The 16,877-nt window shown below is 35.1% G+C and overlaps 1 non-coding gene across 1 annotated transcript; it reads left to right on the top strand.

The window, feature by feature from the left end:
* Positions 1–13,678: 13,678 nt before the first annotated feature.
* Positions 13,679–13,761, top strand: Trnal-cag. The gene has a single exon. It is a non-coding gene; the product is annotated as a tRNA-Leu (tRNA).
* Positions 13,762–16,877: the final 3,116 nt, after the last annotated feature.

Below are 16,877 nucleotides of genomic sequence, written 5' to 3'. Positions count from 1 at the left end.
TTTATATACACATGTATGTATATAAAAAAAAAAAATTTATTTGTTTAATAAATTGCTTAAAAGTGTCTAACAAAATATTAGTACTTTTTGGGGAGTAGTTGAAAATATAAGATTTAATTAAAAAAGACAACAAAAAAATAAAAATTCTTAAAATAAACAAGGAAAAATAAAAAATAGCATTATTTTAATAAATCGCTTAAATTCGTTTGAAAAAAATATTAGTATTATTTTGGAAAAGTAGTTGAAAATATGTAATATAATAAATAAAAAATAAAAGATAACAAAAAAATTAAAAATGAAAATCCAAAAAAATTTAATAAAAAAAACGAAAAAAAAAAAATTATTTTTTTAACTATATTTTTTTTTTAACTAATTGCTTAAAAGTGTATGGAAAACATTTTAGTATTTGTTTTGTAAGGAAGTAGTTGAAGTAAATAATTCAAATATTAATTCAGTCACAAAAAGCATCAGCAGAGTAAATAGATATTTTATATAATAAAAATACATATAACTTATATGTATATGTACATACATATATACGTAAATAAACAAATACTGCATCTGCTATTGATTGACGACCCCGGCAAAAGTCCGCAAGCATTTAAAGTAATATTCCACTTATTATTTGTTACCGCACACGCACACACATACAGCCACACGGCTTGCCTGTAAAATATGTTTTTAACATTGCGAAAATTCTATTTTTTCGCTATTAATAAAACGGCGACTTTTTGGTTAGGAAAGTTGCAAGTGTTTGTGCGGTCCAATATGCAGATCTGTGGCAACATATGGCAAACATTTTGGCTGCCACAAACGCCCAGCCAGCGACTTGCATGCGCCTAACCGATACTCAGTTGACTTTGCTTGTGGAAAAGTTCAAGTGTAGCATTTTTCCTGCCGTCCGACAAAAAAAAAACAAAGAAAGCAAATTTTGAAAAAATTAAAAAAGAAATTGAAATAAAAATAAATTTTGTGTATTGTGCCGTTATGTGTGGCTTTCGAAACATTTGTGTTTGCACCGAAATTTAAGTGAAATACACACATACACACCCTTCGCAGCGTCTGTATGTTCCATTGGCCGACGCATTTTGTTTATCTTTGACCGCCTGGTAAGTTTCAAACTGTTTTTAAGTGCATACATATAGAAATAAAATTTTTCCTCATATTCGTCGTCGTAAGCACGTACGGACCTTTGCGCTCTTATATGCGCTACACATACGTAAATACATATTATTTCCTTTTGCGGCTGCTTATTTTTGCAAAGTTTTAGTAGAAATGCACATTAAACAGATGCCATTTTAATTATCGTTGGAAGAGTAAATTTTCGATTTTATATACGCACATACATATGTATTGTAGTATAAACATATACATACAGATATTTCTGCGTTTAATAAGCGAACCACAGAAGAAATCTGAACTTTAATTTCTCCAGAAAATATTTTAAAACACAAGCATTCTGTGATACCTCTCAAATGCAAATGACTGATAAAGACCGTCTTATCTATTTAGATTTATGGGATGCCGTCTTCGTAATTTGCACGATATCCTTGCATTTTCCTAGAGAACCCCTTCTGCCCGTTTCGGTGTTTTGCTGCTGGTGTTTGTGTGACCTGCGTTTCCTTTCAGGCTAGCCTTTCTCCACTCTTGTAGGCTTGTTTTGGAGTGATGGTGAGTGTCGGAAGTAGTATTCATTTTTGTTATAGTGGGTCTCCGCTTTAAGCCGTGGTTATCTATTCAAGCATGGAGGCCACACGAGAGTTGAAACAAGTCGTCATGGGAGCTTATGTTCAGAGCCATGTTCGGGCACGAATCTGTACGGCCAAAAATTATGGTGTCGTGCTTTAAACGTACTTGAAGACCTGTTAGGGTTTTAACGGGACGGAGATTAGAACAGTATTAGTCCACCAGCTATTTCGATAAGATGTCACTCTTACCTACTGAGGTAATAGAATACTGCCCTCACCAGCCCCTTGTCAAAGTAATCCGTTCCGGGTTTTTAGTATAACATAATCAGAATCGTACTGACCTCTATTCTGATGGGCGCTTGCCCAGCGTTTTCGTCGACGTTTATGCACGTTTGGTGCTGGTCGCTGCTTTAGTACTTCCTTTTTGAGGGCAGGGTCACCCCCGGTGCAAGCACGGTGTGGGTTGTCGACTCTTATTTAAAGGCGGCCGGTTTATTGGGCGAATGACGCGTTTAGAGGCAAGTTCTCCCCTTCTGCAGCTCTTGGTCGGGTGCTGCGTATTATTGCAGCTAACCTACAAAGCATAGGCCGTCCACTATTCGACAACTGTGACTCAGGTAGTACTCTGAGCCCATCTTTACCATCGTAAACATATTAAATGACTTAGCTTAGTAACAAATTAAGATATAAAACTGTAGCGGGAATTGAAGTAGCAATTTCGGCTGTGAGCTAAGAATTTTGAAAAAATGGACTTGGGTCCGCCCACTAATTGATTTAATGTATATTTCTGCTAAACACTAAAGTTGCAATAACCAAATTTGCTTAGAACAAATCCTTTAGGAATCTATACCGACAGAGCAATGGGCGTGGCACCGTCCACATTTAGGTGAAATCACATATCTTCGGACCTACTTGAGCAATACTAAATTCGTCTTGGTGATCCCATGTTACATTGTGAAAATGGGCTCAATCGGTGCACAGCCACTTTTACTTCCATACAAGTCTTTGGAGGAGTGTTTATTATCATTCGAAAAAGCATTCTTTGCTATTTGTTTGATGATTATCTGTTTGAAATGTTGGCTGCGGCTACGTTTCAGAGGATTCATCCGTTGAGTTCAATTTTCGATAACTCAATTGAGCATTTCGACTGGTAATTGGTGAATGACACGCGTGATGATTTACTTCCAGGCCCGAATCGTAGTGGGATTCTCCGCATAGGATTTAGACTTTACATACCCCCACTGGAAAAAGTCTAATAGTGTGTTATCACACGATCTTGGTGGCCAATCGACTGCTGCAAACGTGAAATGATCCGCTAACCGAAGTGTTCTCTCAATAAATTCAATGATTGATGTGATGTGTGGGGAGTGGCGCCATCTTGTTGACGGGAAATATCGCCAAAATGACGAGTTTTATGCATCAAAGCGATAACCGGCGTAATTTTTAAATAAATGTGGATTGATGATTCCACCGGTCCACAAACCACGCCAAAGCCTTGTTTTTTCTGGATGAAATGTCAGCTCATGAATCTCTTCAGTGTGCTCTTCGTCTCAAAAGCGGCAATTTTGCTTGTTTCCCCATTGAAAACATTGAATCTGTGTGATAGCCATAGAGCGAAGCGATGTCGCTTGGGCAGGTCGAGCGGCGTCAGTTGTTGCACCATCTCTACTTTGTACGCAAATCGCTCCATACGTCTGTCCGAGTTGCCAAGAACGGCGCCGTATCGAATGAATTTGAACACTTTGTCTAAGATTTTGGTGGCGCTTAAACCTTATACAATGATTGATTGCTTGTTGATCACCGTTTCTAATTTTTCAATTATATCAATAACATGTCTGAAACGAGCATTACTTTTTCCAATGGTCCGTCGCATAAATTCACTCTATGGTGCTAATTATATTTCTATGGTTTTAATTATGTAGTAGAATGTGTAGTTAAATACGTCAATACTGCGTGTAGAAAAAAACAAAGATTCTTGCTTATATAATGCAGGCATTAACTAAAGATTTAATCAAAATAATCGCTTTACAAATGATTTGCATTCATTCATAAATGAGAATATTTCCACTAATATTCTTGTGTAACACTTCGCTACTGAATGAATGACTTATTTGACCTTTAATAGAACTATTATACAGCAATATTGAATATGTAAATACTAATATCCCCACGTCATTACTGTGCTCCCCACTTTGTCGTAATAAATAGTTATGGGAGACCGCAAATTGAATTCAGAGATTACAATATTTATTTGATATTATTTATTCATATTCAAATTCGTAATGCCAATAAATGTGTGTGTGTTTCTATAGAAATATTGCTCAATGTAGGCATTTTGTAATTAATATGGCACAGCAAAAGCCCTGTTCAAGCTGGCGCCCATACAACTGACTCTTACAAGCCGTCAAATGCGTGCTGCGCTCATTATTCGGCAAAAACTGCTCTTATGAGTACATAAGTTGCCAACAACAATAATGGTTTTGTATAATTTTCCAATTTTTATTGCTTTGAAGATGAAAAACGCCAAAAAGTGGCGACCTTGAGGCAAGAAAATAAATTACTATTTCAAATTGGGAATTTCAGATGTCTTCGCATTTAAGGTTTAACGAAATTAAATTAATGCGTAGAGGGTCATGCAAATTACAGGGTCTTAGAAAGACGCAAAAAAATAGGCGGATAATTAAAAAAAAAAAAAACAAAAAACGGAAATGGAAACAAAATAACAAAAGTGGGATTAATTATTGAAATGCAAATGTTCCCACAAGCAAAAACTAAAATAATAAACACTATGACGGCATGTTTGCCAAGCAACTTTTAAAATTCTGTAATTTCAGTAAAACAACAACAAAGCAAAAGCCAAAGAAAAAATTGTTGCGAAGTAAAAATAACTTTATGCTTTTCCTATTTCGCTTTGGTCTCTGCCCACAAGACGAGCAATCCATAAAGGAAAAAGTTGAATATACGATAAATTTCAAATTTGACAACAAAAAGAGCAGCAGCAACGAAAAATTTATGATTACCAAATATTGTCTATTTCAAAGCGTGAAGCGTAAACGAGCATACACAAACTCATATGCCGTAAATACACGCAAGTACATACACACATTCATAATTATAGATACGAACTAATGTAAACAAAAGGAAAAATAATACACAAAAGTCTGAAAAGTCCAGAAAGGCAAGATTAGCTTTTTACCAAAACAAAGAAAGCAAAATAGTCTTAAAAATAATACAAAAACAAAATTATGGAAAATTTATGTGCTCTAAATCAACGAAAAGCGAAGCAAATTAATACAAATAAATATGTAGAGTCCGTTAGTTAAAACGTACGGGAGCCACGAGAGAACGAGCAGCAGCACGTGAGGCAACAATGACGAGCGCATTTTTCATTTGTGTTGACATTTTAAGTGATATTTTTAAGTCAACTACTTCAAGAATTTTTGTTTATGAAATTTTTTGGGATTTCGCTCTGCTTAATTTGGATATAACTTAAAATTTGAACAACACAACGAAGAGCATAACGTTAACTTTCGTTGTTCCTCTTCAAAAATACAAAATTATTTTTAAACCACTTGATTTTGATGAATCATTTCATATGTCAGCTATACGATATTGGGGTTCGATATCGGCGGTTTTCTCGGTAAGAAAGAATGTGTATACTCGTATAAAGATAGAGAAACGGAGAAACAGATAGACGGGCATGGCTAAATCAACTCATCTCGCCCAGCTGTTCATTTATGTATATGCCATATCTTCTTCTTAATTGATGTAGACACCAATTACGCGGTTATAGCCGAGTTTACAACAACGCACCAGTGGTTCTTTCTTTTCCCTGTTTGGTGCTAATTGGACTTTCCAAGTGTAACCATCCTTGGGAAGATGAGTCACTTGTAGAGTTTGGTCTAAAGTTCGTCGAGAGAGGACTTTATTTCTCAATTGCCTACTCAGTTCGAAGAAGCACCTGCTGGCAAGAGATATTCTGCGTGGGATTTAGGTGCTGATATTGTTGTTGCTATTAACCCCTTGTTGTCTGACGGTACTTTCCAGTACCACTTCGAATTTTTCTGTTTTAAACAGAATCGCTGAACTTCTTGCTGCAAGCAGACCAACGGTACTTTAAATTACAATATAAAGCACACATATAACAGTACTTTTTGTAATATTCGTGAATTTTTCGCTCCCTATGCTCATTTCAAGTTAGTGTTTTCCATAGTGCGGTCGTAAAAAAAAAGTGTTTTATTATTTTACTTATACATATATTGCAAAATTCTCAAAATTTCTCCTGGAAATAAAGAGAAACTTAATGTTTTGTTAATTTGGCATTTATTATTGAAGACGCAAAGGAGTCTAACTTAACTCTAAAGGAGTCTTTCCAATTGATAGTATTGAGAGTGAGGATGAAGGTGAAGATGAAGAGGTGATGACTTCACCGAACGATGAAGATCACTTTTTGATAGAAGTTCAAAATCAAACTCAGGAAGGAGAAAATGAAGAGACAAATATTTGCCGGAAAATTTCCGAAGCACAGTTTTTGAAGAACCGTTGCGAAAATGGAAAAAAGTTGAGAAACCCACTGTTTTTTCACAATTTGTCTCAGTGGAGGGACCAGTAACTGGTTTTTTTGAGGATATGGAAACGCCAAAACAATTTTTCGTATCTTATATGGAAGCCATTATGGAAGAAATCATATTTCATTCAAATTTATATGCGGTACAAAAAAATAAAATGTTGAATCTACAAAAAAGTGAACTATTGGCATTTATCGGCATAAACTTTTGTATGGGCATCAGCTGCCAAGTTATCGTCATTATTGGAGTATCAATGAAGATCTGGCAGTCCCCGTAGTATCAAAAGCCATGTCCCGAAACAGATTTGATTTAATTTTACGTTTTTTGCATGTAAATGATAATTCTAAAATTCCGGAAAACAATAAGGATCGGCTATTCAAAATTCGCCTATGATTGAAGCTCTAAGTCAACGTTTTCAGCACGTATACCATGGAACGAAGGAGCTATCAGTTGACGAATCCATGATTCTTTTCAAGGGTAGAAGTGCCATAAAACAATATTGCCCTATGAAATCAATTAAGCGTGGTTATAAATTATGGTGCTTGGCGGATGAACGGGGTTATATCAAAAAGCTCTCTGTATACCAAGGAAAGGATGAAGCTGTCGAAGAAAAATACGAAGGATATGGTCTCGGGGAGAGAGTAGTTTTATCTCTCACAGAGGAGGAATGGGGGAAGAACAAGTACGTGTTCTTTGATAATTATTTTACGTCAGTTAGGCTACTCGAATTTCTCCAATTGCGGAAAGTGTTTGCATGCGGAACAATTAGAGGAAATTGGAAAGGACTTCCTTCAAAATGAAATCGGACAAGAAAATGAAAGGAGAAGAATTCGATTCACGAACAACTATGAACGGTGTAACTGAAAAAACGAGTGTCCAGAGAAGAGATCGTAAAGGCCAAGCAATACAAGTCCAATCCCCAACTGTGATTAAAGATTATAACTCTTTATGGGTGGAGTGGACCATGCAGATCAGCTGCGTTGTGCCTACGGTATAGGCAGGCGATCGAAAAAATTGTGGCATAGATTGTTTTGGGGGCTTTTGGAAATAACTTTCGTTAATTTCTACATTATATACTGTGAAATCCATGATAAGATTACTCGACTAGAATATAGGCGGTCAGTTGCACAATGCTTAATGACGCAAAAGGATATTGGTGCCAACAAACGCAGGTTGAGTCTTGCACCAACACACGCTAGCAAAAAACGTCGTGGTAAAAGTGAGTCAGTACCGAAAGATGTCCGATTAGGTAATTTGGGAATACATTGGCCAACATTTGGTGAAAGTCGAGGAAGATGTAAAACGTGCAGTTTAAAAAAAATTCAGTCAAAGCCGCATTCGATTCATTAAATATATACTTACATATATTCAACACATATAATTAACTTAGTCTTAGTCCAGCAAGCACAAAAGATTGACACAGACCAATTAGGTATATAACTAGTCCCTTTCTCAAAGACCGATGTTAGAGAACGGCTCGAGAAACATTTCATACCCGAATTCTATGGAATTAAGTACTCGAACTTGAGTGAAAGCGAGTGCAAAATACAATTTTACTGTTACTTTCTAATGAGATTCTAATGCGAATTTGTAAAAGTTGTCAAAGTAAAATAAATCAATATTATTTTACATACGGGGGTTATCCGATAACATACAAATAAAGTTTGAAAATTTAGAAAAAATTACAAATTGTTTTAACATAATATTCTATTTTCATATCGGTAAATATGACCAGACAATTATCCCTTTTCCTTAACCCGTCTGATAAATACATTTTCAGCTAGAGGCGACTAGGAATAGCAGGATTCTCTAATTATGGTAAATACTTTGGATGATGAAGAAGTTCGTAGCTTAGTTCCAACAATTAGGCAGCTTTGACGGCATAGTGCATTGTCATGATGGTTGTAATTATGCTGTTCGGGGTCGAATCGGCCCCTAATTTGGTATAATAAAGCTCTGTAAATTTTTTGCCATTCTCCAAATAGTGGATGTAGATGACATATTGGTGTGAAGGGGTATCACGGTCGCTGCGCTTGTTAACATACAGATGTTTCATTCCAATATTTCATGCCAATATTTCATACAATATATTTCGGAGTTTGTTGAGATTGTAGCTACTTGGCGCATGTACAATCGGCAGTCTCTCACTACGAGAACGTCGACTTTTGCTATTGTCTCATAAAAAACCGACTTGAGATCACGTTTAAACTCGATAAACCCATTATTTGCGGTCCTTATCGAAGGGGAAGAAGCGTTTTTTTATTTTTATTTTATTGCATGTTTTTCTTTCAAAAACAACAATCGAATCGTTGGCTGATATAGCTTTCCTTCCATTCCACGAGTACGATCTCTTCCATCTACGTCTGAAACAAAACGACGAGTCCGACTGAAATTGTTCTTACCATGTGGCGCTGCGATTTCGGCTGATACTGCTAAGTAATTGCCGGAGCGCCCTCATATGTATATACTTAGTTATGTGTATGTATCAATCGAGTTCCAATGCAGCTCTCTACCATTGCCTTTGCCTTCAGAAAATTCTCTAACAATTGACTGCGTTCACTGTGATTCAGTTCCTAAAGTCACCTAGAAAATTCCGAATCAATATGCAACTGAGCCTTGTCTACTTCTGTGTACTGATTCTGCTTTAGTTTCCTCGCCAATATTTTTCACAATTTTCTGTATAATTCTTCACTGCCGCTTTCAATAAAGCCAGCTGAAGAAACAAACAAATACATACATACATATGTGGGGAAGCGCTGATTTATTTATTTAGTTTTGTTCATTAGCCAATAATAAATAAATAAAATGTTAATGATGAGAGGGCGTAGCAATGTTATACAAGCAAACAAATATTTATACGCTTCCATAGTACAGTAGTGGGCAAATTAATTAACAAAAATGTGTGTTAGTTTGCGTTAAATAATGCGAGAGCAACAAACAACAAACAGGCAATTTCACTACCGGTTTTAGCAAAACGTGAACCCTTTATGGCAGGTTGATTGCATAAAATTAAAAAAACGCGATATTTTTCCTTTTTATTTTGATTGTTTCTCTTTTTGGCATTGATCCATTACGTATTGACAGACAGATTTTATATACGTACCAAGGTATCAGTTAATCATATATTTTGTAAGATTTTTACTTTTATCGATCTCCGTTCTAAAAGGTGATCTATTTAAAATAAAAAACATAGAAACTTAAAACTTAATGGGGAATGTTATAGTCGGTTACCATGGCGCGATAACGGTCGCCATTTACGGTTATGTTCTCATCGGCATCTTTTTGGAAGAAATATAAACGGGTAATCCCACCGGACAACCCATAAATAGATGATTTACTGCAGATTCTTCGAAACAAATCCATATCTCACCTTGTTCGGGGTCATATGAAATAATTCTAAATTACTTTACAACATTGGCCTTAAATTCCTACAAGTCAGCGGACTGTCTTTGTTCCGCTCAAAAGACTGTCTAACTTAATTCTTCGAAAGAATTTTAGTATGGTATTGGTGAGGTAGTTTTTAACAAAATTCAGGTTAGGTTAGATGGCTGATCCCGCAGCATGGCGGAGGGGTCATACTTACCATATGTACGTTCTCAATGTCTGATTAGCAGTTATCTGTCAGCTAAGTCCTGGTAAACTTAACCAATATTTCTTCTTTCGGTAAAAAAAAAAATCTTCTTTTAAACATGAGCTTAATCGACGCTCCTTAGACAGTTCTGTTCAGCCCTTTGTGAAGCCACAGAAAAAAAACTACAACAATAAAGGCATTCGATGAGATTTTCAATGTTACTGCATGGACCCCGATCGGAGAATGTCCAGTTAGAACTCTTACAACCATTGAAAGATGAACCTCCCCACACCTCTTCCGATTTATCTAGGGGCTAGAAGGAAGGAAAGTTCAGCAACAATTGCTGAGCTGACCCAACAGTGCTGTAGTAAACTAGTCATGAGCACACAAACCCATGGCTAATATCGCTGCTCTACTATCAGAGTGGATAGTCAGACCACTGAAGGAGGCTACGCTCTGGGGCAATTGATCTACAACAAACTTTGTGGCAGCCACTTATATTTGGAAGACTCTGCAGTGGTCAACCCCCTCCATATCTAAGTATTTACTTACCATATTCAGAAGTTAGTTTCAGTTTAAAAACAATTTGTACTTTTCGCCATAGATTATTTCCGATAGCATTCTAGGTTAAGCCTCGCGCCGCAAACTAGTCGTTTAAAACTCTTAATTATGTTTTTTCTGAATCCCGTCTGAAGTTGTATGTAATATCTCGGTAGGTTTCAATGCCAAACAATTTTGATCTTTCTGTTAAACCTTTTTTCATTTTGAAATAAACTGTTCTTGAAATTGATATAAGGGTCTATAGTAGGTCTATAGATGTTCTCATAAAATATATTCTTACTTATAGAGTAAATGAGTTATAAGGAAAGGTGAATATTTTGGTAAATATAAAATGGTGGAATATCAAAAAGCCCGATTTTGAAATGAAGGAACGCTAAAATCTTTTATTAGCGTTAAGCTCTAACACGTGTGTCTAACAAGTATCTATTTTAACCAAAAAAAAAAAAAAAAAAAGTAAAAGAATTTTATTGTTGTATTTTCTGTGTCTTGTTTGCTTCGTAATTTTGTCTTATTTTACTCCATTTTATTATGCTTTTTTACGAAACACTTCGTGGGATAGTAAAAGGTTTTCGAAGGAAGTTTATTGCCATTTGGAATAAAATTAAGAGGCAAGGTAACAAAACGCGTCATAAAAATAAAAAAAAGTAAAACAATAACAAAGAAGTAAAAAATATAAATTGAAATGCATAGCAATGCCGAAAAATAATACGAAAGTTCGCCAAGTAAAATAAAACTGTAACAAAAAGGCTGTGAGTGAGGAGGCAATCGGTTGTGTGAACTTGAATTTTGTTATGAACACGTGTGAATTAGTTTCGCGACAGATTTTCGTGCGAAACGAGTTTAGAATAACGCTTGAAAACGATAAAAAATATAAATCGAACATGCGTTTAAATGAAACCGCAAAAACTCTACGGAGTGCGATAATAAAACTTACGCAACGCAACTTTTAATGACGTACATACGAGGCAAATACGATAAGACTGTGAAATTTTAAATAAAATAGAGACATAGAAATTTTTTTCCAACTTTTCTCCCTGAGTATTAAGTACAATCTTTTTCAATGCTTAACTTGTTCACAGCGATGATTTTTGAAGCTTTTGCACGTAAATTTGGTATTTAGGAATCTCTTAATTCCTTACCACTAAATTTATTTCCAATAATCTTCATATCGTTACAGGCTTTCACAAATTAATTCCTCACGTAGAAATTTAAAGAGCCATTAAAAGCCAAGCAACTGGTTTGAAATAAAAAAAACATTGATTTAATTTCATATTTCAATAGATTTTTTTATTGGCGTAGGCACCGCCGAGTTTACAACTGGTTCTTCCTATTCACTCTTTGGCGCCAATTGGAGATTCCAAGTGTAGCCAGGTCCTTCTCCACCTGGTCTTTCTAACGCAGTGAAGGCCTTTCTCATCCTCTGCTTTCCCTGGCGGTGGTCGAATACTCTCAGAGCTGGAGTGTTTTCATCCATTCGGACGACATGACCTAGCCAGCGTAGCCGCTGTCTCTTAATTCATTGAACTATGTCAATGTCGTCGAATATCTCATACAGATCATCGTTCCATCAAATGCGATAACCAACGTTGTCTATGCGCAAAGGACCAAAAATCGCAGAACCTTTCTCTCGAAAATTCGAAACGCCGACTCATCACATAGCAGAACCGGAATAATGAGCAACTTGTAGAGTTTGGTATTTTTTCGTAGAGAGACGACTTTACTTCCCAATTGTCTACTCAGTCCAAAGTAGCAGCTGTTTTCAAGAATTATTTGGCGTTGGAGGCTGTCATTGCAGTTGGTGTTAATACTGATTCCAAGATTGACGAAATTATCAACGAATTCGAAGTTATGACTTCCAACAGCGCCAGCAGTTGTAAGCTCTTATAAAAGATCATGCCTTCTCGATTCAGCTCAACAGCTCGAATTATTTTCTCCAGCATTATATTGAAAAAGTCGCACGACATAGCGACATGAATACAGCTCATCGTCATTCTGTCAAAAGCAGATTTGAAATCGACGATAGTCTTTCATACAATACGCTCGATAGAAACTTATATGCGATGTGTGATCTAACTTTTGATGAATTAGTTAGCAGAGCACACTTAAATTCCAATCGTCGGGCATAATTTCGTCCAACATATTCTACAAAGAAGCTGATGCATCCTTATCAGTTTTTTGCGGCGGGTAATTGCTATTTTCACGCTAAAATATAACGATTGACGTATTAAAAAACATTATCATGGATGTTTCTTAGGTACTTTTTAATATGATCAAACGTGATATTTGTTAAAAAACTTTCAAACGCTTCAGGTTTACGTACCTGACCGTTGGTGACGCTATAACTTCCTTCGCTGGGCTTAGTGGCCTCCGATCTAATGAGAAAAGGAGAATCTTCAAGCGAGATATCGCGTTTAGTATACATACATACATCTATCATCTAATGGCTCTTAGTCTAATTTACATAAATTAAAGATATGTTATATTTAAAGATAGGTGTATACGCTGGTATAATCAATATTTTTGGTGTGCCAAATATAACATCAGATTAGTACTCTTTGTAACATATAATGTTTTACCACAAGTATCTCTGAAACAACTTTCATTTTGCATTAATTTTGAGTTTCCATCTGGTGAATTAGGAAAAAAATGGTCGTCATTAATGACGCTTGATAATAAATTTCAGCTGCAGTTGACAGATATTTTTTTATAGAAATCTATATRTACTATTTATGTACATACATACATATTTTGAACATTAAAATGTTACCAACTTAATTTTTCATTCATCAAAAGCCACAAATATTCTACCAAAATATATAGTGATATTTTTATAACCCTCTTTGCGCTCTTAAGCCACTTTGAAGACTTCAGTCCAAAAAATGAGATAATGAGGAGATGTCAGTTTACCAATTCAGTTGGCGTTTGGGACATTAAGCGCTAATTAGCGCGCCTTCTAGTTCGTTGCTTTTGAAGTTAAGCGCATATGTATGTATGTATGTATGTATGTATGTATCTATATATATAAATCTGAATGTAACCCTATAAGTATTTACACGTAAAAAAATTATATGATACTCGTATTTAAATGCACACGTCCGTTCACTCATTGAATTTGTTTATATTGCAAAAGCAGCGAACGTGCCGAGCATTATAAATTCATAGCGCTATATCTGCTTTTGAAAGCGTGTTGAGTTAGCGTTCACAAGTGTATATGAATGGCAATTGAGGTGAATTGTTGAAACGGGCGTTTCGTGGTGGTGAAATGGTGCAATTGACACCAGCTGATATAAGTCAGGATGGCCGAGTGGTCTAAGGCGCTGCGTTCAGGTCGCAGTCTACTCTGTAGGCGTGGGTTCGAATCCCACTTCTGACAAAATGCTTTTATTGGTTTTTTGTTTTTAATACATTTATTTCATTTCATGGCTTTTAGTTAAATGGATTCATTATTTTGTGAAACATTTAAAATACTTTAAATGTGCGATGAGAAATATATTTTTTATATTTAACTGACTTCTTTGGTTGCTTTGAGTTGTGACAGTAAAGAAAAGAGATATCTACATTTAGTAATTGTGTTTAAGAGTTTGATAGTTCGTTCTTTAAAGAAAATTATGGTAAAGAAGTAGCAATTTTTTAAATTTTTTTCAATATTTTAGAAGAGAGAGAATTAAAAATAAATTATTTAAAATTACATAAACAATAAAAAATTCAGTGACTACATATTCGTCTTTCGTCTAGTATTTTTGGTACATACAATACATACGCACACAAACATATAAGTACATATGTACATCGGTGGGGATATACGAAAGTCGCATTTAACAAAACCATAAATATAAATAAAAGAAAAATATAAACAAAGTTCACGCAGCTAAACTTTTTTGCTCAGATTTGCCGGCTGGACTACCGATTAATTGGTCCGAAGCAAACGGAAACCACAAATGCCAAAAACAAATTTTGTTTTGAGAAAAAATAAACACTTTTACCCTCAGGCAAATCGCACATTTACTAAATTAAATAAAATTCAGAAAAAATAGTCGTCAATAGACTAGCCTTTAGAATGTTTACGTATTTCAGATTCAACTAAAATAAAGTTAGTAGGCAGAGGTTCAATGAGAGACGTCCATTAACGATGAACTGTGCGTACATCGGTGTTTATATGGATACAACGGCAGGGAATAACAATTTCACGGGCCACAATCGAATCAAATTTGAAATTTCTATAAACACTGACACGTGTAACACATTTTTTGTTCCAGTAAATAAAGTGAAGAATACGTTTTTACATCTCAAAGTGACCCTGTGGGTAAAAGCACTGCCTTGTTTATAGTAAGTAATAGTAGTTGCTTAAGTATTTAATGGAACAAATACTTTTCTCTGCTAAATTCGATTTCTCATTTTTCCACAATTATTATTTCTTCTCACTTCCTCATTAGTTGCCTTCGAACATGTAAAACTTGCAGAGTAACGAATCGAACAAACAACTGGCAGGAAAAAATTAGACTTGCTTAATAAATGAAGACAGAATTGACAAGATAGAAGAGCAATCGTTATACCTAAGAATTATTGAGATAATACTGCGGTTATTCTACATCATAAACGACTCCAACCGTAAAATTGTAAACAAAATCTTCACCTTCTTTATTTCAACATTTTCAATCATTATTATGATTTCTGTAAATTAACATTTTATCGTTTTCTAAGGAAAGGCTTTGCTGTCCAGACTCAAAAGAGATTTTTAAATCCAAATCTTGATTTGGATTATAGATTTTTAGACCAAATAAATAAGGAAATTCCTTTAGATGCGAAAAAATTAAGCATAAATTATTCCACAAAATCGTGAATAAATTACAATCGAATTTGGTATTTTCTAGATAACATGTTGCAGATATTCACTTTTGAGAACCTTCTATTTTAACTTTGCTCCTTTTATGTTTTAAACTTAACAAATATTGTAATTTATGGAATTTTTGCCGAATCAGGCACATTTTACATAGCAAACAGTAATTATTATTGTGTTTATATTCTCTTTATATTAATATTTGTAAGAATTTTGAAATGTTAAACCAGTTTTATCCGAAAAAGGGTCTTCAACTTGCTAATTAAACAGAACGAGTATGGTATGTACATATGTATGTATAAGTACAAGTGTATAAGTAATATGAAAATAAATACTACCGTGGGCAAAAAACAGTAAGACTTTTTAATTTAAATTTCGCGCGAAACCCGTTCATCAAAATATTTTTTTTCTATGTTGGTTCGACTGTTAGTGGCAACTATGCCAAATGTCACGTTTGGCGGTTGCTCTCTCACTTGCAATGAGAGATGAGTTGGGCATCTCTGGTAAACGCTTGTCTTGTCAACAAAGAAGTTCCATTCAATTTTGTGAGCGGAATCAAATTTCTGATTTCGAAAGGTTCAGAATGTTGGAAAACGCCTTCGGTGACAATTCTTCCGACTACCTGGATGTCATTAAACGTGTTATTACTGTCGATGAGTCTTGAATCTATGCTCACAACCCGGAAACAGACGTCAATCGGCCGAATATCGTAGCAAAGGTGCATCGAAGCCGAAAAAACCACGTCAAAGCAGGTCAAAAATTAAGGTAAAGTCTTCGATTATCGAGGTGTGGTGCACTTCGAATTTCTGCCGACCGGCAAAACTGTCAACATGAAACACTATATGAGTGTTATACGTCAATTGCGCGAAGCTATTCGGCCGGAATTATGGGCCGATAACTCTAGGTTTTGCACTACAAAAATGCCCCATCATATACTGAATTAAGTCAAAATTTCGCCAAATTTTCAAAAAAATATCAATCTCCGTGTGACTTGTGGCTTTTCAGCAAACCCAAACGACCTCTCCAGGGAAACCGTTTTGAGTCAGTTGAAACGTTAAATGTGAATCGCCACGTCCATTGAAGGCTATTCCGGAAATTTACTTCAATAAATGTTTGGAGGAATGGAAAAAACGTTGGCACGAATGTATTAGTCCCAAAGGGGATTACTTTGAATGGGATGACATAGATTTTGAAGAATAAATGAAAAATTTAAAAATTACGAACAAAGTCTTAGTATGTGTTGCTCGGGCTGGTATTGCAAAAGTATTTGTTTAAAAACAGATAAAATGCAAATTTGAGATACAAATTTGAAAACAGTACATTTTTTAAAGCTTAGAATTTCGATGCATCTTGTTATTTTTAGATGTTAGAATAATAGATGAATGTAACTGACTTTTTTTGTTTTTACATAAAAAATAGGAGTTAACTGACATAAAGGTTCTTTATGCTACCAACTTCTAGAGTTCTAGAGATAATAAAGGAGCAACACTGTTTTTGCAGATCCTAATAATTTATCTAAATAAGTCATATTTAATACCTGTAAATGAATTAGGAAAAAATATTTTTCTTTTTTAATTTCTCTTGTGACTTCATTGAAGTAGTCTGTTGCTCCTCGTACAGAAATATAACACTGATGTGTCATTTTATGTTCT

This window comes from Bactrocera latifrons, unplaced genomic scaffold (genome assembly GCF_001853355.1).
Source record: "Bactrocera latifrons isolate USDA-ARS-PBARC rearing strain unplaced genomic scaffold, ASM185335v1 scaffold_44, whole genome shotgun sequence".
Taxonomy (NCBI): Eukaryota; Metazoa; Arthropoda; class Insecta; order Diptera; family Tephritidae; genus Bactrocera; species Bactrocera latifrons.
Note: the sequence above shows the minus strand (reverse complement) of the source record. Positions and strands in the feature narration are given on the sequence as shown.